Source organism: Lygodium microphyllum, chromosome 2, assembly GCF_053477565.2.
Source record: "Lygodium microphyllum isolate KBCC chromosome 2, Lygodium_microphyllum_v1.1.10, whole genome shotgun sequence".
Taxonomy (NCBI): Eukaryota; Viridiplantae; Streptophyta; class Polypodiopsida; order Schizaeales; family Lygodiaceae; genus Lygodium; species Lygodium microphyllum.
Window position 1 is genome coordinate 144,022,483 of NC_141136.1, and position 24,461 is coordinate 144,046,943.

Genomic DNA, 24,461 nt, shown 5'->3' on the forward strand with positions numbered 1-24,461 from the left:
AGGTCACCCTTGCTAAAGGTCATGATTATCCTCACACTCGGTAGTGTCAGGTGTATCCTCTATGCTACATAGTCGGCCTCACACTTGGTCACCCTTTTGAAGGGTCTTCCTAGGAGGGTTTCTTTCCCGCAGCTAGCACTATTTGGAGGAACATGAGATAGGATAGGCAAGCTTTCCGTTTCAATTGTCGCAAGGATTTTGCACTTCCCTATGACTGGTTGTGGGTGTCTCCCATAAGGGCTAAGAGTTGCACTAGTCGGTGTGAGCTCTGGTTGGCCTAGTAGGGTCCATGATTCATAGGTCAAGATGTTAAAATCTGCTCCTTCATCAATCAGAGCGTTGATAGTATACTCTCTTTTTGCGGTGAGTTTGACCCTAAGATAAGCAGGTGGTACTATGTCTTCATCTTTCAGGTCTTGGCTTGTAAATTTAAGCTTTTTGACAGATGCCTTTGAGTCCCTAACTGCACAGTCAGACGTGGATTCTCTACTGAGATGTTGGGTTGTTTCTGCAGCACTGCTGAAGGTACATCTATCGTCAGCATTGTCATGTCTAGTCATCCTTGCATTGATAGCTTGATGATGTTGCATTCTGCTTCGACTAGACACAGTTTGAACACAATGTACATGTGCTCTTGTGGTGTGGCCTTTTTGCCTTGGATGGCTAGATTGGCCCATTGAGGTTCTAGGGTCTCTGTTTCTCTCTGTTTGGGTATGGGATTTTGGTTGCTCTTTTACAAGTGATGATCCATGCTTGTGTAGAGCCATTACTACACTACGGTCTAATTTGGAGGACCTGTCACGATGCGCGTTTTCCCTCCAACCTACTTGGGGGAGGTGTGGAAGGGGTAGAGCCCTCTCTGCGGTGGTCTGGGGGGGGCAATCCCCCCGGCCTACAGGGCAATTACAGTAAACACCATGCGCAATTGGGAGGACTGTTTATAGCCAAATTTTGAACTACTTACTCTAAGTTTCAGCCCAGTGATGGACCTGTGACGTGTCTTTAGCTCTACGTAGCCTTTGGGGTCAATTTCGGGGTTTAGATGCGTCAAAATTTGTGTTCTAGACACTTGTCTAATTTTGACAGTTTTTTGTCTAATTCTCAAATGTCCGATTTTCAGGAGTTTGATTATCAGAATCGGACGTCTGATTTTGGGTTGGTCCGATCAGCCCAGTGGTCCGATTTTGGTCACGTCTGATTCTGGGAGTCGGATTGAAAAAGTGGTATGATTTTCAAAGTGGTCCGATTCTGGGGATCGGATTGGTCAGGGTGGTCTGATTCTGAACTGATTCGATTCTGGTGGTCCACTTCTAGACTGATCCAATTATGGTGGTCCGATTCTGGAAATCGGACCAAGAGGGTGGTCCGATTTTCAAAGTGGTCCGATTTTGGGACTCCGACGGCCTCGACTGACAGAGCAGACGACGGTCCGCGAGTTGTGTAGGATGCCTCTACGTCAACGTCTACTCCATCAAATCATCCAGCGCCTTTCAAATAGGTACAAAACACTACAAGGAAATGCCAAACATGCCTGGAATTACTATGGTGCTCGAATCAAATGGCACTCCAAGGATCTATGCCCCCATTTCCCTGTTTTAGCCTGTTATACAGCAATAGAAAACCCTACTGTTTGCTTCTTTTTCTTTGTTTTTTCCTATCCTAAATGCATACAAATCGTGAAGCAATCACCTACACTACTCCAACATGCTTTTCCAAATCCAAAAAACCAAAAACCTACTTGCTAAGGAGATCGACTACCTCTTCAAACTCCCTCGCTTCCTACCTATCTACCTCAAGCACTAGTTCGGAGAAAACCCTACTCCAATGCTCAATTCGAAGCGCTCAAGCACTCAAGGCTTGAATCCGTTGTTCCCGGCAACAGAACCAAAATGTGGGAGCTTTCGCTCAACCGCCAAGACCCACGGACCGCTTATTGCTCAAGCGTTCCAAGCTGAGCACTAATGGCTACCTCTCACATAGCCGACGCGCTATCCATATCTACGAGTGTAGTGAGCTTACCTCCATGCCGATTGAGTTACCTTCTCTCTCGCGCACTCAGGTAGCTCCAAGATCCAAGTGCAAGATTCAAGCAAGCTCTATCCCCAAGATCCATGCTCCAAGCTCCATTGCCGCGAGCAAGACAAGAGAAGAGAAGAGAAGAGAAGAAGAGAGGAGAAGATGGAGAGCTTCTCCTCCCCGGTCCCTCACCCTCACACACTTACTCCCTCACACTCTCACACTCCCTCTCTCAAGCACAAGCTCAAGCAAGCAAGAACAAGAGGAAGAAGAAGAAGAGGAGAGCTACTTTTGGCCACATAGAAGAATGAGCTTCTCATTCACTTTTCAACTTTATATACAAAATCCTAAATCCCTTTTGGGCGGTCATCCCTTTTTTACATGGTCGGCCATAGCCTAGGCCCTTTTTCCCATTTTCCTTCTATCTTCCTAGCTTCCTTTCCACCGCCCGTCTACATTTACAACTTGCACGGCGGGTGAGAGCCTGACGCTCCTTGAATTAAAGCATAATGTGCTTGCGCTCTTTTACAATAGTTTGACTTGCGCTTTTCCTTGTGAACCTCTATCTTCCGTTTCTCTTTGCCTTGGCCTTTGTCTTTGTCTTTTGTTTTAGCTTTCCGGATTTTCCACCGCCTGGCACTCTTTTACAAGATTTCAGGGTGCGCCTTTGTATTTTAAAATGCACCTTTCCCCTTTTGCATTTACCTTGGACTTTTAAGGTTTCCCTTGCGCCTTTGGCCTTTCCTCCTCTTCTTTCTTCAGTCGAGCTATCTTTTTTCTGCCTTTGCCCTGCATCTTTTTTATTTCATTTTGCTTTCTTCATGTTGGGGTTAACATCGTCTCTACTGAAAACCGAAGCATTAGAGCATGCCAAAGCAGATCAAATGAAACAGCCTGATGGTGTCTGAGATAGCTCTTAGTTCACTCTATCTTTGAATCGAGCCATTTGATCTAGAGACATACGTGTGAAGATGTAATGTAGCTCCTTGTCGCTTATCTTTTGACTCATTTTGTTATCCAAATATCAACAAAGATCACCTGCAAAGAAAAAAATTGATGTTAGCATAATTCATATAAAGATTTAAGAAAAGCATGGTAATATAACTCTTAAAAAAATGTTATTATTTAAAATGCATATTCTACAGTATCCTTATAAGCGATTCATCAACGAATTTAGTAGGTGGATGCTCCAAGTATGATGTAGCCTACGGTCCCATGTGAATCTCCTGACACAACTCCGCATACATTAGAAGGACAATTGAAAGGTCACCACAAAAGGATGAGTCTACCTTGTTCTCAAAGAATTCTTGGCCTCTTGTCCTTCCATCATTCTTACTTGATTTTTCCTCCTCTACATGCTCCAAGCTTTGGGCGGCCTCCACCTCTTGCAGTATCGACCCCTCTATTTGCATATTGTCCTCATCTACGCTGGGAACATTGCTTTCATCATATATTCTCACATTTCGAGGAGCTAAAGGTACAACATACCACCATCGAGGTTGTCACAGTTTTGGATAGAAATTTACCTATTCAAAATCACATAAAAGAGAGACTTAACATTTGTGGCATATACCATGTCGTAATAAAAGTTTAAAAAACATGAGTTCATGCACCTATTCGCAAAGAGCCAGCAATACAAACATGTCGTGCAAGTTTTTCTATCTTTTTTTGGAATCTATTTTGAGAAATTCAGATGGACTTCATTGAATAATTGCCCGAGCTCTTTCCACTACCACTTTGAATCACTACACATTGAATAGGATCTTGGAGAAGCTACAGTAATCCACCATGATAATACATTGAAAGTTCCCAAAATACTCCATCTCTTCTATAACTATGTTTGGAACCGTGGCTCACCGTTGGCTCTATTTCTGAAACTTTTACATGACACGACAATATGTTGTGGAGCGTATTTTGTCGATACACTCGACACAAAAATGTCGTCCGCATGACCACACCACATTGTATATTTTGTATTGTACATTGAAATGGTTAATTAGTTATTACATATAAAATCTAGATATAAAAACTTATAAAATATGTGGTCACCTTTGGACTACATCCCCTCAAGAATTATCACTCCTAAGTAGAGACCTCCACCCCTTCAAGAGAGGTTACGATCAAAGCTCTATGCAATCATTGCATAGACATAAACCATGGCATCTCCTCCATGCCCTCAAGATATCAAATCAAATGATGGCACATACTACGTCAAAATTTGGATCCCACTTCTTCTTGATCTTTCCTGGCTTGCTCCTACCTAACGAGCCATGTCTCCATGGAGACATTGTGCAACATACAAAAACGATTCACTTTCTCCTCCATTGCAGCATCCATCATTTTTTCTACCCCATTTCCAACCACCACATCTCTAGTTAGATCATCCTTCTTCAATGACCATAGGATACTATTGTCTAAATCCAACGTTGGTAGCCCACTGTGAAATATGCACTAATGCATCTCAAACACCAACCAACCTTCAGCCATGCTATCTTCTATGGTGGCCGAGCTCACTGTCACATAAAGCCTTTTAGGGTTTTCATGAAGAACTTAAAAAAGAACATCCATTGCATATGGGTGGGTCCAGTAATCTCCACTTTGTCTACAAGATGCACTAGAAGGTGGGTTTGTATCGTGAGCATGCTGGTGGGCAAGTACTTCTCAAAGAGACAGACCATCTCCATTGCTCTCTGCCTTGTGGATTCAATAGAGGATGTCTTGATCTCCTTCTGTGAAATCCATTGCACCAAAATTTGACAACCTGTAAATCGCCCTGCATATTTTTGGAGTAAGGCATCCTGTGACTGTGATTGGTAGTACAAACTACCACAAAATATGTAAGTCACTTACAATCCATTAGTAGTACAAACCTGACATATCCTATACAAAAATCATGGGATTTTAGCCATGTTAGTTGGTCATCTTTAGAAAACACAGATCTAAGAAAACGCATCATACAAGTCGAAGTGCAAATAGACCTGATAATTTGCTTCACAATGCCCTCTTCTTTACTGGACAAAAGCCAAGGAGTGTGAGGTAGCTACAAGTGACCATTAGCACTCAACTGTGGCCAACTGTGGCCAAAGTGCCTCCATCTTGCCTACCTTTTTCAAATCCATTTGTGCCCTTGCAGTGTCTCTCTTTCTTGTGATGTGGTCCCATAGTAAGCTGCCCACATTCTTGAAAACATGCATTGGATCCAACAAGTGGTTGATTTATAAGTGGGTCCAATACGGCAACTCATAGAAAACTGAGAATTGTCACATTTGGTTTGGATGCGAATCCATGTGGGCCATTTTCATCTCGTACTAGCTTTGGACATTCATTTGTGCGGGAGGTCATCCAAGAAAACCTTCCTTCAATTCATGACTCTCCCACAAGAAAGTGGCATGTCCTTGATATACCATCTTCTTCATGGTTCGTGACCTTCGGGAGTCTTACTACGGCCTACACAATGGACATGCATGATAACCTAAGGTAACCAGACTTGTCCCAATACATCTATTTAGTGAACATAAACTTGAATAATCTATGATAGATATTACCAACAAGAATGAAAGTCTACTTACTTGAGCACTCCTTGAATCCCAAAAAATCATGCATGGTCCACATGAGAATGGCTCGTATATTGGCAGACCGTCGACCTTCGCGCTTGTTCATATCTTCCATATGGTGAATCCCTCCTCCCAAAAAATCTTAAACTCATCGACTAATGGACAAAGATAGGCATCCATATTCTTGACTTTGTAGCGACTAGGAATGAGCAAGCTAGGGAACATGTGTCCTTTCTTCATAGAAAGCCATAGTGGAATGTTGTAGTTACCAAGGACTACATGTCACACATTGTAAGATATTGAGCGGAGACCAAATGGGTTCATGCCATCCATAGCAAGACTGAGTCAAAGATTCCTTGACTCTCAAAAAAAGCCTGGAAAGGTAGGGTCCATGTGGCTCCATGCATGTAAATCCGGTGACATTTCTTGGACTCCATCTGTGGATCTATTCTATGCATGCCATGTTGTCAAGCTCACCATGCCTGATATATGAAACATGTGAAGTATATAGGGGATAAGTGAAAAGTGTCTAAGATATTTTAGAGAGATGGTTTGCCCTTGCACGGCCTGTTGATACCTGTGAGCACCACACTTTGGACATGTCTCCACAGTCTCCTACTCGCCTCAAAACAACACGCAATCATTGATACACGCATGGATGATGTTGTAGTCCATGCCAAGCTTTTGTAAAACATGCCATGTATTATCACGAGACTTAGGCATGGTATTTCCAAGTGGTAATATATGATACTTTAGCAACCTAAAAAGAAATCATAAAACACCTTGCAAAAGCATAAATTTTTTTAATAATGGTATCGAAAAGAAATCAACGAAGCATATGTAGAAGGTACCTAAACAACTCAGTTATACTTGCATCACTCCACCCATATTTTTCTTGGACACTTTGGAGTGCAAGTAGCGTCTTCAAGTGAGATACTCGACACCCATCATATAATGGTATGGATGCTTCCTCTTTAAGTGGATTACATGTCTCGATATCCATGGGCATCAATGCATCCATCATTGCCTCCATCTCAGGCTCCAAGATTGTAGAAAAGTCTGAAAGGCTGTTTGTCTCCCTCTAGTATTGACGATATAGACTGGGTAGTGCCTTGCAAGTGTTGGATTGGCTCAGGCACTCCATCCATCACACACCCACCACCTCTTCTAACTGGTCGCAATATGTGCACTCCTCCTTGGGATGAGATGTCACCTCCCTGTATAAATTTTACGGTCACATCCAATGTTTTTGTATATGATATTCAGTTAGTTTACGAATATAATGCATGCTTGATACACACTTTTCTTACTGTTTGCTAAAATTCTGAGATCTCTTAATCAATTATCTCTTATTGAAACTTGATAAAGTGTTGTATGTGTTCTATAGATAAGTGACAATTTCGTTTGATTGTCATGTTGCATTGAGAGCAAGGACACAGAACATGCTGATTAAGATATGCCTCATGATCTTGAACATCATGACCTTCATTGTTTTCCATTTTGTCTACATTATGACAAACAATTTGTTTTTGTTCTCATTTTCTTTTTCTTTATGAATTTATTTGAGAAGGGATTTCTTGTCTTGTAACTCAACAAAAGTAACATCAACTGTCATCTTGGTTTTCTCCATTTTTCTTTGATTCTCCCCCTTTGTTTGCGCTCTTTGTTTTGTGTTCTCTCCCATTTCTCTTTGTCTAAGCTATGATTGTAGGGGTTTCTAGAGTCAGTCAATATTTGGCCTCTCTATTTCTCAAATTTCTTTATGTATTTTGTGATTTTTTTTTAAAAATATTTCTTTATGTATCTTGTATTCCTTTGTTAGAAATTTGCAATTTTACTAACTTGCAAGTATATGTAGGTGCACCATGCACAACTAGGCTTTTGTTTTCCACAATCAATGTAATTCAATATAAATGCAAGTATCTTCATAATGATGGTGCTCAAACTTCCAATTCAATTATGGCATATACAAGTAAGCATTCAATCACAATTTTCACAACACTACACAATGTGTGAACTCTCTTTTTGATGATTCAACCACTTGTGAGTGATTTTGTAGGCTAATTAGGGTGAGATCTCAGTCTTCTTACAGTTGTCATCTCTTAAATGTAGTCACTTTTAATGACCAAGCTGCATGAGGTCCAAGGGCTTGACTATCACTATTAGTGCTACCTCCACTCTGTTGAGATATCCAACTGCACTCGTGATATGCCAGGGTGATTGTTGTGCATTTATGTCACCGACTTGTTAGCTGTAGATGCAGTTGGTACACCGCCCATGAATAATAGCTAGATGACATCTATCCTTATCTACTCTAGTTCGTGGCTCAGTTAGTATGCCACCTTAGTTAGTTGAGTTCGGTTTGAGACCCATATATAGGGTTCTTCCATTTCTATGTACTTGAGTCATTTTTGGCCTACACAACTAAGAAGAGGAAAACTGTTTTCAGCCTCCACCTGTGTGTGTATTCCACCATTGTGCAAGCAAGAAAGCTACAAGTGAGACTTATTCCTTCTCTCCCACAATCTTGGCATGGTATCAGAGCCTTGTTCGTGGTAAGGAGCTCAAGAAAGCAAACCAAGTTCGCGGTGTTCTGGTAAGAGGACCAAGTGTTGCTTTCATTTTTTGAGTTTGGGAGCAGTCTCTACAGAGCATGTAGCATAGCCGAAAAGTGCAAGAGTGCATCGGCTCAGATTGAGATGCCCTTCGCGCTGAAGCAAGAGGGTAGTATATGCTGAGAGACAGGGCTTTAGCCCTATGTTACCCTGTTTTTTTGATTTGAGGCCATTTCGGGGCTTGTTTTGGAGGCGGAAGTTTTACGCACGCACTCAGGAAAAGGCCAAGTTTTTTGCTGTGCGACCACTGTTCTACAAGTCGGTAAAAAGTTACTGTAGAAATTGCATTGTATGCGTGTGCGCAGAGACATTGGGAGTTACAGAATCATCCTTGTTGCCTGTTGATGCAAAATCGTCACTAGGAAGTGACTGTGTGGTCATATACCACTTTCATCAGTTTTGTAGATTTGCCCTTGTGAGGCTGAAGCTGTGTTTTTCGTAGTGACAGAATTTTTTGCAGTGTTCTGTAATGGCGTCTGATTCTCTTTCACAGATTGTCACTGAAAAGCTTGATAAGAACAACTTCCAAGCATGGAAGTTTAGAATGACTAATTTCCTTATGGGAAAAGGATATTGGGAATTAGGTGCAGGAAATGAAGGAGAACCACTTCTTCCTAATGTTCCAAATCAACAGCAAATGCAGGCATTTAAAGGATGGCATGAGAGAGCCACGAAAGTTATGTATTGGCTGTCTATCAACATTTCAGACTCTATGATTGTGCATAATGCAAGTACGCCAAAGGAGGCATGGGATACTCTATAAAAAATGTATAGCACAAATACGCAAGCCAGGAAAATGCAGCTCAAGCAAGAGTTGCACAATGTGCAAAGAGAAAGTATGAGCATCAATGACTATCACATGAAGGTGAAGAAGATTACATATGAACTTGCTTCCATTGGGTCGCTAGTGGAAGATGATGATTTAGTTTCTGTGACCTTGAATGGTCTAGGAAAGGATTATACATAGTTCCGAACATCCATTTCCGTCCGTGAAAGATTTCTTGATTTTGAGGAGTTGATTGCTCTTCTAATTTCTGAGGAGCAGAGAAATGGTGGTGCATCTTCTTCAGGAGGAACTTCAAAAGAAGTTGTTTTCTACTCAAATGCTAGAAGAGGTAGAGGTAGAGGTAGAGGAGGCCGATCTGGAGGCCATGGTAGAAATCAGAATATGCAGCAAACTCAAGAAAACCAGTCCTATGGAGGAGGACATGGTAACTTTAGAGGCAGGGGGAGCCAAAGAGGTTGTGGTAGATGGCAAAGAGGCCAAAATGCAAACAGCAATGTTGAATGCTACTACTATGGTAAAATGGGTCATATGGCTAAAGACTGCTATAAAAAGCAGAATGACATCATGAATGGAAAATTGCAACAAGGAAATTATGCATCTTCTAGTAGAGAGGGTGATAACAGAAATGAGCATTTGTTTATGGTGTAGCACATGACCAATTCTGTGACAAGTGTAGAAGAAAGCAACGATGTGTGGTATGTTGACTCACGTGCATCAAACCACATGACATGTCATGTAGAATGGATGCAAGATGCAAGGAAAATAGAAAAACCAGGATTTGTGGAGACTGGTGATGATACTGCACATCCTATTGTGTAGATTGGAAAAATCCCTTTGTCTATGCAAGATGGAAAAAAGAAATACCTGTCGGATGTATTTCATGTCTCGCATATCACCAAGAACCTGGTCTCTGTTGGTCAAATGGTTGAGCAGGGCTTGCAGGTCAAATTTAATTCTCATGGATGCTTTGTTGAGGATATAAAAAATAAAGGTCGCTTGATAGCAAAAGGAAAGAAGAAAGGCAGAATGTTTACGTTGGATGCAGACATGCCTGAATTGAGTGCAGCAATGTTTGCACATGGGACTGGTGTAGTTGCAGATATTGATATCTGGCATAAACCCATTGGTCATGTTAATGTACAACGACTTAAATCAATGCAAGCCCAAAATATTGTTGCAGGATTGCCTAAATTCAAGGTTGCAAAAATGCATAAGGTATGTGAAGCCTGTCAATTTGGAAAACAGGCAAGGAAACCATTTCCTAAACATGTTCAAGAGAGTAAGAAGCCATTGGAATTAATCCACTCTGATGTGTGGACTACTAAAGCTGCATCTCTTGGAGGCTGTCATTATTTTGTCACTTTTATTGATGACTATAGCAGAAAAGTTTGGGTGGATTTTATGAAAAAGAAAAGTGAAGTGTTTAGGCATTTCAAAACTCTTAAAGCTATGGTTGAAAAAGAAACAGGCCTGCAAATAAAATGCCTAAGGTCAGATGGAGGGGGAGAGTACCTCTCAAATGAGTCTGCAAGGTTCTTACAGGAGCATGGCATAAAGCAGCAATATTCATGTAGTCATACCCCACAGCAAAATGGAATTGCAGAAAGAAAAAACTGGCATATTGGAGAGGTATCTCGTGCCATGCTCAATGAAAAAGACCTGCCAAATTTTTACTGAGCTGAGACAGTTGCTACAACAGTCTACATAATGAACAGGACTCCCACTACAACAATACATGGCATGACTCCAGAGGAGAGTTATAGTGGTAGGAAACCAGATATTTCTCATTTGAAAATTTTTGGTTGCATTGCCTATGTTCATGTGCCAGATGAGTTAAGATCCAAGTTGGATCCAAAAGCTGAGAAGTACATCTTTATTGGTTATTCTCTGCAACAAAAAGGGTATAGATGCTATAACCCTTCTACTCGTAAGTTTACAGTGAGTAGAGATGTTGTTTTTGATGAGATGAGTAGCTGGTATAAACCAGTAAATGTGATTGATAATGTAGATGCACAAAATGGTAATGCTGCACAGAATTCACAGCAGCAGTCACAAGATATTAGTGGACCTGGAGCGTCCTCTAGTAGTGGTTCACATTCTTCGCCATGGACAAGCAGATTGAGATCAAGAGAATCTTCTCAAAGCAATGTAGATAGTGGTATGCAAGTATCACGAAAAGAAAAAGAGAAGGTAGATCAGCCCATGTTTGATGTGAATGCACGTCACTCTTATGTGGATGGTGAATCGAGTGGCTAAGAACACAACATTGATGATGAGTTGGGTATTCCTTCTATTGTTACACCTGGAGTAAGGAAGACCAAGGATGTTTTGAGAGCACTAGGAGTGAACCTACTTTACACAAGTCTACCAGAGCTAGGTATCCTGTGGATAGGCTGAAATATGATGGATTTACAACCATTCACTATGCATATATGGTCAAAGTGATACAGGAACCAGAACCCACTTCTTTTGAATAAGCCATGGGAAAAGAAAAATGGGAGAAATCCATGGATGAAGAAATGGATGCCTTGGAAGCAAATACTACATGGGAATTGGTACCTTTGCCTAAAGATAAGAATGCAATTGGTTGTAAGTGGGTTTATAAGGTGAAACACAATGCAGATGGTTCTGTGAATAAACACAAGGCAAGATTAGTAGTCAAGGGGTATGCACAAACATATGGCTCTGATTATGAAGAAACATTTAGTCCGATTGCAAGGATGGCAACCGTAAGAGTAGTCATTGCTATGGCTACATCAAAGGGATGGTCTTTACATCAGATGGATGTAAAGAATGCCTTCTTGCATGGTGATTTGCAAGAAGAGGTCTATATGGAGCATCCACCAGGTTATGTGCATAGTGTTCATCCTGAGTTTGTTTGCAGGTTGAAGAAAACCTTGTATGGCTTGAAGCAAGCACCTAGAGCATGGTTTGACAAGATAGGACAATATCTTATCACTATTGGCTTTCAGATTTCCAAGGCAGATTTCTCATTTTATGTGAGAAAAACAGAGAAATGTATTATGCTACTTGTCATTTATGTTGATGATTTGATTATGACAGGTAATAGTGATGAAGATATCCTTCATGTGAAAATGCTATTGAAGCAGAAGTTTGAGATGAAGGATTTGGGAGAGCTGCATTATTTCTTGGGCATTGAGGTGATTAGATCACCAAGTGGGATACGGCTCTTGCAGAGGCAATATGGATTGGACATGATGTCCAAATATGGTATGACAGGGTGTAAGCCTATTTCAGTTTCTTTGGAGCAGAATGTAAAGCTGAGCGCAGATGCATGTGAGCTTCTCGAAGACCCTACTATGTACAGACACATAGTAGGAAGTTTGATTTATATAACTATTACCAGGTTAGATTTGAGCTATGTTGTTGGATTGGTAAGTTAGTTTATGCAGGCTCCAAGGAAACCACATTTGGATGCGGCTAGACGCATACTTAGGTATGTGAAGTCCACATTGCAGTATGGACTATTTTATGAGAATGGGGTTCAGATACAGTTGCATGGATACACTGATGTTGATTGGCCTAGTAGTATTTCTGATAGACGATATACCAGTGGATATGTGTTCTCTTTTGGGAGTGCTGCAGTCACTTGAAGTAGCAAGAAATAGCCTACAGTTGCCTTGTCGAGCACAGAGGCTGAGTACAGGGGTGCAGCAATGGCTGCATGTGAGGTATCTTGGTTGCATAAGCTACTTTATGATATGCATTAGCCTATAGATGGGCCAGTTCTCATATATTATGACAAGGTGAGCAGTATACACTTGGCAAATAACCCAGTCTATCATGCTAGAACAAAGCACATTGAGGTGCATTATCACTATGTGCAGGAGAGGGTTTTACTAGGTCTTATTGATCTAGTTTATGTCAGCATAGAGGATCAGGTAGCTGACATATTTACAAAGGCATTGGGCACAGAGAAGCTACGCAAGTTCAGAGACCTCCTTGGTGTGCAGGAATTGGGGTTGAGCTCGAGGGGGAGTTTTGAGATATCGAGCTCCACTCGTGATATGCCAGGGTGACTGTTGTGCATTTACGTCACCGACTTGCTAGCTGTAGATGCGGTTGGTACACCGCCCATGAATAATAGCTAGATGACAGCTATCCTTATCTACTCTAGTTCGTGGCTCAGTTAGTATGCCACCTTAGTTAGTTGAGTTCGGTTTGAGACCCATATATAGGGTTCTTCTATTTCTATGTACTTGAGTTCTTTTTGGCTTACATAACTAAAAAGAGAAAAAATTTGTTTTCAGTCTCCACCTATGTGTGTATTCCCCCATTGTGCAAGCAAGAAAGCTACAAGTGAGACTCCTTCCTTCTCTCCCACAATCTTGACACACTCAAGTTGTTCTCACCAAATGGGTACAGGTGAGTTTAAGAATAGTTTAATGTTGACTACTCAAGTTGTTGAGGTATGAAGTGAACCTTTAGCACTTACTTTGGAAGTGACCATATCAGAAGTGATGGCATGATCTCTATTGCCTCTATCTAGCCCTCTGAAAACACTTCCAAAGGTGTTCAAACAAGTGAGTTGAGCCTCCCATTAGTGAAGTCTTGGTTACTCCTTCTCAAGTGCAATGGCCCTTCTAATGCGTCAAGTTGTAGGGAGTTTCTTTCACCAAGCTTTTACTCATGAAATGTCCTCTTACATGACTATGGTCTTTCTTTGTTTTTCTCTACCCCCTCATGTTTTCTCATTCATTCTCCTCGCTACCTCTCTCCCTCCCTTCCTCTCTCTCTCTCTCTCTTTCTTTATTATGTTTCATGTTTATTCCCTCTCTCTCTCTCTCGTTCTTTCTTGTTTTTCCTTTCCTATTCTCCCTCTCTCATTTCCTCTCTTTCTCCCTCAATGCACCTCATTCTCAACAAAAACAAACAACAGAAAAGGAGAAAGAACAAGAAAAAAGCAAGAGGGAGCAATGTACTCACCACAAAGGCTTGAAGATGGATTCTCCGTCTCCTCTTCGCAACGGCTCCTCTTCACCCTTCGTACAGTTCCTCCTCTTCTTCGCAAAGGGCGGCCAAGTGATGATGGCAATAGCGGGGGGGAGAAGCTCTCCTTCCTTCTCTTTCTCTCCCTCTCCTTTTCTCTTTTTCTCTCTCTTTCGCAAAATGCCACATTCGGGTTTCGGCCACGTTTTTTTTGTCTGGGTACCATCGCTATTTGCGATGCAAATAATAGCGATGCCACTAATTTATATCGAAACTCAGCATCGCTATTCCCCCCTTCCCTTATAGTGCTAGTACAAAGAGCGTAATGAATAAATTGATTCACAAGTCATGTTCTTCTCGACCCAAAGCTCCAATACACTTGAAACTAGCTAATGATTGATCATGGAGATGTTAGAAAAGAGGGTGCAACACAAAGATCAATCAGAAGCTAGTACGAGTTCTCAAGAACTAGATGAAACACTATTGACTTCACTGCTTGTGCATATATTCACACCGACCTTGGAATTCAGACTTTTGACCATCAGGAACTCTTAGAAAAGCCTTCTCTTAGAAAAGCCATTGACATGGTCAGTTAAATCACAAATTTATTAGATCTACCCAACAATCACGGGAGAATTTATTAAGCAAATGATCAAGGTAGATCAGGAGAAGCATTGCTTAATTTATGTGTTCCACACTAGGAAGCACACAAGTAGGGAAGATGTTGCAACATTGGCCAAGAAAGAATGAGAAAGTGAGTTTGAATGGAAATGCTATTCTAGTCGAGGATTAGCTGCACAATATGGTAGCTGCCTAACGACTATTCTTGAGCAAAGAAAGGCACTTTGGACTTCAATGAATCATCCTACATATGTTGCTCCAACATCTCTCTAAGTAATTGCACTTGTCCGTGGTGTCAAAATTCTAAATTGGCTAAACTTGATCCCTTGTGTGACAAACTCCTTTCAGAGGAAGAGCTACACATTGCAAGTTGATTAGGACAACAAGACATGATGATTGATGTCACTAGATATATCTTTTGTCTCACCCATGACCCACAACTTATTGATTATCATGCTTCATTAGAATACAATCCTAATTTCTATGAATGGTTTATTCCAAGGATGCATGATATAACACCAAATCTTACATCTACTTCTAGTACTACAATGATTGATTCTTCATCAAATGATATGAAGTAGAGTGATGTACAAACCTTCTCCTAACCCAAACACAGTGGGCTAAAAGAGGTACGCTTGCAACTCCGGATCCTAGGTCCAACACCACTAATGTCCCTACTAACTCACCCCACCAATTAGTTGCAATTGAGTTGGTTGAACCCTAGGATGCTCCAGAGGAGGTTGTTGAAACACATCTCCAAATTAGCCCTACTAAGCTTGACCCTCCTAGCATCAAGCCTTTGCTAGCATGTTGATCATTCAATACTGCGATTTCTCATTTAGCAAAGAAATTCAATTTCTCTAAAATAGAATGCTTACTTCAATTTGAGGCCATATACACTACTTTCCAAGTCTTTTTCAATGATTGATCTAAGCCTTGTTGATGATGAAGTAGTTCAGGTTGCTTCTAAATGGCATTCCACTTGGGAGAACAATGAACATATTTTTGATAAAAGCCTCTTGATTCAAGAGGAATATGTTAGGAATATCCCTCAGAAGCACTTACTATCATGCCAATTTATTCCTTCTTATGCTTCTATAACCAAAATCCAAGAACAATTAGTCCTTGATGCGCTTGAGCAGAATTGTCATTCCTCAAGTTATGTTCTTGTAGAGGTGGTTTTCTCATCGACTTAAGACTTCTTGTAATGGTAGTCATCTTATGACAACAACTGAGCAATGCCATATAGTCAATATACTTCAAGCTAACCCAACTTACTGTAAGACCACTTCATTGTGCTCTATCATCCTAGCTTAGAACCCATTGCTTCTCAAGATTCTGATCGAAGTGAAACTATCAATTGCTAGTTGCTTTACAAGGCCCTCTTTGCTTGGTGATCTAATTACCTACATTTGTGGACTAATTACCAAACCACCTGTAATGAAGGAGGCATGAGAGAGAGAGGGTGCAAAATAGAGAGAAAGACTACAAGAAGAGAGAGAAAGAGAGTGACAAGGAGAGAGAAACACTAGAAAAAGAGAGAGAAAGATAGAAAGAGAGAGGAAGAAGCCATGAGAGCTTGGAGAAGGAGATGAAGATGAAAGGAGACTTGTATTAAAATCTGATGGTGAAAATTCAAGTCCCTAGCACCTTATATACCAGCCAGTGTAGCTAGTATTTCCCCATTATTAAATCCCCCTCTCTTACATTCCATCCCCACCCGAAGGTTTTTGTCCTCAAAAACAATTTGGGCACTTATGATAAATGGGTAGGAGCGGATCAGAGTACTACTCTACTGCATTATTACAAGGATATACAAATGAATGAAGAGGTATTATTGTGTATGTTGGGTCATTGGGGTATATACGTTATATGGGTCTTGTTGGGGAATTATAAAAACAAATTTTGACCCAAGTATCTTGAGTAAATGTGAGTTGTAGATAGTGGACAACAAGCTGTTTACTATAGGACCCTGTTGTAGTAAATTTGTCATAACTTTATGTAGGAGACTCTGAGATCGGGGTGGGCCATATATCAAAACACAGCTCTCAAAGAGTACTTTCAGCCCATGCATGGTGTCTATTGCTGTCCATAGTGCAGGGTAAAATTTGCTTTGAAATAGAGAGTTGTCTCTAATCAATGTGAGAGAAAACAAGGCCATAGTTAGCTAGATTTCAGCCCAATGTGCTTCTAATAGGTATGGAAACTCTTCCAAAACTGATGATGGGACCTCAAATGGGCCGGCATTGGCTATGGCACTAGCCGGACCTCATGATCATAACAGAAAACCACACCCTCACAGCCTCGCGGGCCAGGAGCGTCTATCTGCTGCTAAAGGACGAACTGTTCTAAAGTCTAATCTATGCATTTATAGTTTTGTAGTCCAACGTTTTCCTTTCTATAAACCTCACAGAGGGAGAACCCATACATACTGGCAATAAATGCCACAATAATCACATACATGGGAGGCAACCTCTCGGTGGAATCACTGCGGCCCCACTGTAGCTCTCCTACACCGCAGGGATTAGCCCCTTGATGCGTTGCTCAATATATAGAACAAACGAACAAGCTCCACTCTTTCATTTTTAATGTATTCCAGGAGATACCATATGTCCTTACCAAATAATTCCCCAAGAAATGAACATCTATCTTACAGCTTAGGTTGCCTTTCCACACTCAAGCGTGGGGCATCGTAATCGAAAACAGGTGCTATGCATCCAGTCTTTGGTATTCTGATACCATAGTTGACATGCATATGCAAAGGTGGATGATCCTAAAGTGCTCAAACATAAATTTCAATCACAAACTTGTTGTGCACAATGAGGCTTTCCGATGCTCATTCACTAACTCGTTGCGGCGATATAAGGATAGCACCGAGACAACACTTGTGCTACTATCCTCTTAATTAAAATATAACAAAATCTATGTCATGATATGCATCAAAAAATCAACAGCAATTAGCACGTAAATCGCACCATTCAAACCTCCCAACCCCTTATGTTTAGGTATTGCTTTCGTTGCGTAGGTGTAGAGGTTCATTTTGTCATGTTTTGATGTATGAAAAGCGATAAATCATGAACTTTGACAAAGAGACAGGGCAAACTGAGGCTAAACCTCATGCTTTGCCACTACCATACATCCACAAACAATCATTATATTTTTCCTTAATTTTGTGAGGCGTATTTCCATTTTTCCCCTTATTTTTTCCATTTTCTTGATTTATTTGTTAATAAAATATGATATTTTCTGATTTTTCTTGTTCCAATCACTTCAACATACTACCATTCAATTTATCTTCCATTTTTTCCCCATAGGAACACATTTCACCCACCCAAAACGACAAAACTATCATTTTACCGCTTAAAAATCGCATTTCGAGTTTTTGGGAATTAAATAGCGCATGTAAATCATTGCAAAATCAAAATTTTGTGATAAATAGAAATTAATCATGATGCAACCAGCACTCAAACAAATTTTCATTCAATAAGAACATCATTACCATCATAAAATACAAAAAAGCCTTCATTTTCTTCATAAAAATGCTCATACTGTGTTTTTACGTAAATCCAAGATGCATTAAATGAGTGCATGACCCGCAGACGAAGCCTCCATTGCTCTCAATCAAATGCTATATATCAATCTTCAGCATCTCCATCAATCTCCATCACCGTTTCCTTCAATCTCCTTCCCGATTCCTCCTTCAAGATAGTGCACATGAACAGCCCATAGAGAGGAGAGAGAGGAAGGAGAGAGAAAGACTAGATTCTGATCTCTTCATTCAGCCAGCTATATCTTGTGGGAGGACCAGTGATATGATCAGGAAAGAGAGAGAAGTTGGTGGCCAATCTCTGTTCCATGGGTTGCTTATAGCCCAAAATTCGATTTTGGGGGGGGGGGGGGGGGGGGGGAAGCGATTTTTGCGCCGCCATCTTCTTCACGATGTGCTGCTACCATCATGGGAAAAAATTAAGGGGAGGGGGGGGGGATCAAGGTCCCAAAGGGCACCCCCTCTTTGGGCTAAGTTTTGTCCATCTTTTCATTCTTAGCCAATTTTCGACCTCTTCCGCGTCCAGGCTCCGTTTCGGCCTCTGAAAAATCCTACATATCTGTCTCGGCATCCCGCACTGACTGGCAGCTCCCGGCACCCCACACGGCAGTGGAAAAAATTATCAAAAATCTACAAGTGTCTCTCGGGCACCTTTTAAAAGCCGTCTTTCACTTGGTGCTTAAAATCATCCTAGCTACAGCCGCCGCCTTTGATGTCGAATATTTTTTCCCTAAATTCCAAATTTTTTGGCAAATTTTAGGCACATACCAGGCTCAAACCTCCACTCTTATTGGCAACCACAGGATAGGGCGACTCAGCCCGTTGAATCCCACAACAGATCTGCACAAAACAACCAAAGGAAGTTGAGCATAGTGACCCAAGGAGAAACAGGGCATCGGCTTTGGGTCCTGTCTCGGTACCCAAGAACCTACCAAGCCCTCATGAGGCGACACTTAATCCTTTTCTAACGCTCACTTTTATTTTTGCTTCAACATTCCTTACTTTCTTCTTTTCTAGCGAGACGCCACCCCTAGGAAGACAAGGCATTGGCCTTGGGTCTGACTTGTCTCGAGAAACCTACCAGGCCTTTGCAAGGCGATGAGCATCTGCTTATAAATTTTCATTTCTTTACTTTTCTATTTTTATAGGGGTTAGAACCCCTTTTTACAAACCTTTGTATATATTTATTTCCTTTGAGATATTCAGGGTTTTTTTCCTCTCTATCATCATCATTTTTTCCTCTGGTAGGCTTCTCTAACTGCCTCACAACTAAGCAAGAACTCCTAGAATGGCTGCCTAGCAGGCTAGCAGAACAGGGTCACTAGGACTACTGTCTGAAATAGGTCTTTCGATACCTGGAAATATCTTTACAAGAGGCAACGACTACTCAAACCTCCCTCAGACATACCTAACCTAAACCTGGGACTTCATGCCTTGGACGCCCGTCCCCAATCAAGAAAAGAAAATCCCCTACTAGTACACAGACACATATAACATAAAAACCACGGTACTCACAAAGGAGAGATATCACCTGGATAGGGCCACGAGAAGTCTCCATGCGACATCGGCTCCTTTCAAGCTCTTCTTTGAACTTGTCTAGCATAGGATTAAAACAAGAAACCATTAACCACACCCGTACTAAACAGATGACTAGCCCTCTTAGCCTAATAAAATAAAGCATTTCACTACAAAAACTGATCGGCCCTCTTGGCCTAATGAAATAAAACACTAAAACCTCGCAAAACTGACCCTCTTGGCCTAACGAGATCAAACTGAATAGCACCTACACATCCCTCTTCGAAATAGTATAGATGTACAATAATATGCTCCCTTCAAAGGAGGAAAAATAGCACTCACAGCCCTAAGCTAAATGCATAAGATTATGACCCATCCCTCTTGCATATATAGCAAGAGGCGTACGCATAACATATTGTCTAATCAGCCTATGGGTCTAGGATAACAACGGTAGATGGATCTCGGCTACTCTTTGCATCACCCATATCAACCATCACCTGCCATATATTGCATGCTCTGATAACATTCCCCACAAGCGACCGGGTTTTGTCTCGTTATTGATAGCAATATCCAAATTGGGACCACAGTTGAAGAAAAGGTCTTCTTCATAAGCAAGGTTTGCCAGTGAATCCGCAAACTGATTCCAGTAACGTGGAATCAGCTGAAGAGACACTCTCTCAAACTCCTCACGTAGGGTCATGGCAGTTCGATGATACATACAAAGGATGGGATTCCACACCGTGTATGTCCTATCTAGCTGATTCAAGATCAACTGCCAAATACCACCTTGCTTGGCAATATACAGTCCCATAATCAAGGCTTTATACTCCGCCATGTTGTTAGTGAATCCTACCCCGAGATAAGCAGCTAACTTCATCGTGACTCTACATCGGGGATCTCGGATTAATACTCCAACACTCCCTTTTTTATTAGGGCCCCTGGACACTCCGTCGAAATATAATGTATACGTCCACAATGTGTTTACATAGCCTGTCATCACGAACTCCTCTATTCGTAATTATGATAGTCAAAATTTAGCATGTTTAGAGGATGAACTGACGGCTCCATCCCACCTTCTTCATTAAACTCAACAGGGATACTTGTCAAATTTTGTAAGCAGTGATGACAGAAGACTTTGATCTCCCACACAAAGGTTCCATCTTCTTGCTCAATCACTTTGTATCCTTTGCTCCACCAGATAAGTTTCCCCTGATGGTATCTCTACTCCAGATATGGGTGCTCCAAATAAGGAATTAACTGCCCCATCAACCAGCTTGAAGCTCTTTTGCAGGTCTCAAATTAGCCTCAGCATGGACCTACAATGCATTTCTCCGTGTTAGCATACTTAGAAATAATAAGGTTTAATTTTATTAAGATTAACCTTATTTTTAAATTCTACTCCCTGCAAATCAACTAGTAGAGCCGTCGACCTATTTTCTCCTATCTTGACAATCTTGTAGGGGCCATCCCATCTAGGTTCCAGCTTCCCTCGAAACAGCTCCCGACGCGCATCGTAATACAGAACTAATTGCCATTTTTTAAAGATATACTTCTTTGCTTTAAGGTCGTGCAACTACTTCATCGGACATTTAGCTACCTCCTGGTCTAATAAGCTCTGCAATTTTAGCTCATCCAGGTGGGCTATGGTTGTGAAACATTCAAAGAGTGCATCCTTGTCTCCCAACGAGTGGTTAATTGCAAACCGTATGGTTGGCAACTTGTTTTTGAGGGGTAACACACACTCTTTCCCATAAACTAATTTAAATGGAGTATGGCTGGTAGCTCGCTTGAACGTTGTATTGTACGCCCATACTGCCACATACAACTTCCTGTCCCAGTCTTGTTTCTTCTCAGAGACTATTTTAGACAAGATACCCACAAGCTTCTTATTAGTACTTTTGACTTTCCCATTGCCTTGCGGATTATAAGGGGTTGTTTTGTTGTGCTTGATTTGCCAAGCTTCAGTCAGGCTTTTGATCACTTTATTCAAAAAGTGGGTTACATGGTCCGACACTAGTTCCTTCGCTGGACCGAAACAACAAATAATCTGCTCTAAAAGGAAATTTGTAGTCTCTTTTGCATTGTCCTGCCTCGTCGCCCGCGGTTCTGACCATTTTGTAAAATAATTAGTTGCTACTATAATGTATCTCTTCTGAGTAGTAGACGACGGGGTGATAGGACCCACAAAGTCAATGCCCCACTTCTCAAATGGAAGGATAGCCATGATAGGCGTAAGTGGGCATTTCCTATTCTCTCTGTTGTCATGTATTTGATAGGTATCACATCTCTTAACGTACTCAAAGGAATAGGAAATGTCGTCAACCGTCCAGCGATGTGATATCCCTACGGACGCTTGACGGCACATAAATCATCCTGGAATACGTTCAAAATGAAAGAGTGGAGCTTGTTTGTTTGTTCTATATATTGAGCAGCGCATGAAGGGGCTAATCCTTGCGGTGTAGGAGAGCCACAGTGGGGTCATGATGATTCCATCGAGAGGTTGCCTCCCATGTATGTGATTATTGTGGCATTTATTGCCAGTGTCCCTCTATGGAGTTTATAGAAAGGGAAACGTTGGACTACAAAACTATAAACGCATAGATTAGAATTTAGGACAGTTCGTCCTTTAGTAGCAGATAGACGCTCTTGGCCATGAGGCCATGAGGGTTTGGTTGTCTATCATGAGCACGAGGTCCAGCTAGTGCCATAGCCAGTGCCGGCCCATTTGAGGTCCCATCAGTGGTGCATCTGCCGGGAGTTGCCAACAAGTGGTGGTTCTCGAATCTAGGGTTTTTAGGGACCAAGAAGTTGGTTTATGTCCTTTGACAAGGACCATCAAGCCAAAATACAAAAATCAGAACGTGCTGAGAGGGCTAGACGGCGGTTGGAGATTGTAAGTCACTATTCTCCTCAAAGGAGTAGCCCGATACGTATAAAAGGCAGTGGTCTTAGTAACCCAACTACTGCACATAGTCCTTTAGGTGCAGGAGGAAGCGCAAGTTCTTCCTCTCTTCCACCAAGTCAACCCACTTCAAGCGGGGGTGTGATTCCATCAGTCCAAACTCCTATTGTCAATCTAATTGTCGTCATGGCACAACCCATCGCAATTCCTGCAAGGACGCCGGATCTTCCAGCTTAAGGAGTTTCTTTGCCCATTTTTAATGGGCTAGACGAAGAAGATGCGGAGTTTCACATTTGTGAATTCCAAAGATCAATGTTTAATTATCGCATCCAAGATGAGGGACATCTTATGATGTTCTTTCACATGACATTAAAAGGAAGGGCTGCAGTATGGTATCATAGCATAGAGACTGGAACCATAACCACAATCAAGCAATTTTATGTAGCTTTTCAAGGAGAATATACCCCTGAAAGAGGTGGTCAATACTGGTTGCGTGTTTTGAATGTAACACGCTAAGACCCCCATGAGAATGTGAAAGCCTATACCAAGAAGCTTAAGGAAGTATTTTATAATTTACGCACTTACATTTCTATTCTGTCGGGTGCCCAATTGCAATACTTCTTGCATGGATTGGATTTGAATATTCAGGTACAATTGAGCAGTGTGGCTTTGGTTGATATAGACACCGCCATCACGCGGGCAGGAGTAGAGTCACAATTACAAACAGCCTACTCCTCTCGAATAAATCTTAATGCGGGTCTAGTACCTGGAGGCAAATTACCGTTGATAAATGAAAGTCAAGGGATGCCTATTAATAACCCTAATGGGAGAGGAAGCATGGTTCAAAATGTATCTTTGCTACTAGCTCCTCCCAGTGTGACTATGACTATGGCTAGTCAGTTGGCTCCACCAAATGTTGGAGGCCAAGTTTCGAACCCTAATGTTGTTCTTGTGAGTCAACAACGGATGCCCAATCAGATTGTTAGGCCAATGGAATGATGGATAGACTATCAAGGCTATGAGTCGAGTGCATCTAATGTCCTGGGCGAAGTTAAGGATATGATGAAGCACTACACCGACATGATTTTTGAACAATATCGAAAAATAGCTATTGACGTCAATTTCCTGAAGAAGCAGTAGAATTTGATAGGGAGTTGACACCCTGAAGAGGGTGACCTCTCAAGATTCAACTGTAAGTGGTGTGGCGGATAACATTTCCCTAGAAACTGTCCAAATGTTAAATGTGATATTTGTGGGAAGTCAGGCCACTTAGCCGCTACCTCTTGGAGTAAGATTAGTTTCCTCCAACAAGGGAGTAAACAGCTAGGTCCAGTTAATCATAAAGTACAAGGTAGTAGCCTCCAGCAAAATGATAGACCAAGACAAATACTGCAAAGGGGAAAGACCAATATAGAGGAGTTGCCACAAGGCAATGGAGTTAGCCTTATCGAGGCTGTATGCGTCAATGGCGCTGAAACCTCTAACCTACGAGCCATGATAAGAGGCCAAAAGGCTAAAGAGAGTGATAAAGATAATGCAAAACCGGTCGAGGAAAACCCTAAGCAAGGGGATAAGGGGATGTAAGTCCTGAATCCTGGCATGGAAGGTGTACCCCTAAGGCCTATTGATAGAAAAATCCATCCTAAGAAGGGGGAGGGGTTGCCAAGAAAGAAGGCAAGAGCTAAAAAAGAAGCACCAAAGCCTGTCCCGAGACCAAAAGAGAGAATGGTTTGGTGAGAAATGAGAGCTTTGGCTATCTATCATGATTTAGATTTAGCAAGTTCTCTTTGCGAAGTCAAACCAAATGTAAACCTCTTACACTTGATTAAATTATCTCCAAGAGTATGCAAGGAATTCAAGAAGATCTTGCATATTGGGTATATTGTAGAACCTTTGGGCATAGCACGAGTAGGGGAAGATTGGTTTGATCATGCTGAAAAGAATTTCCCTAGGG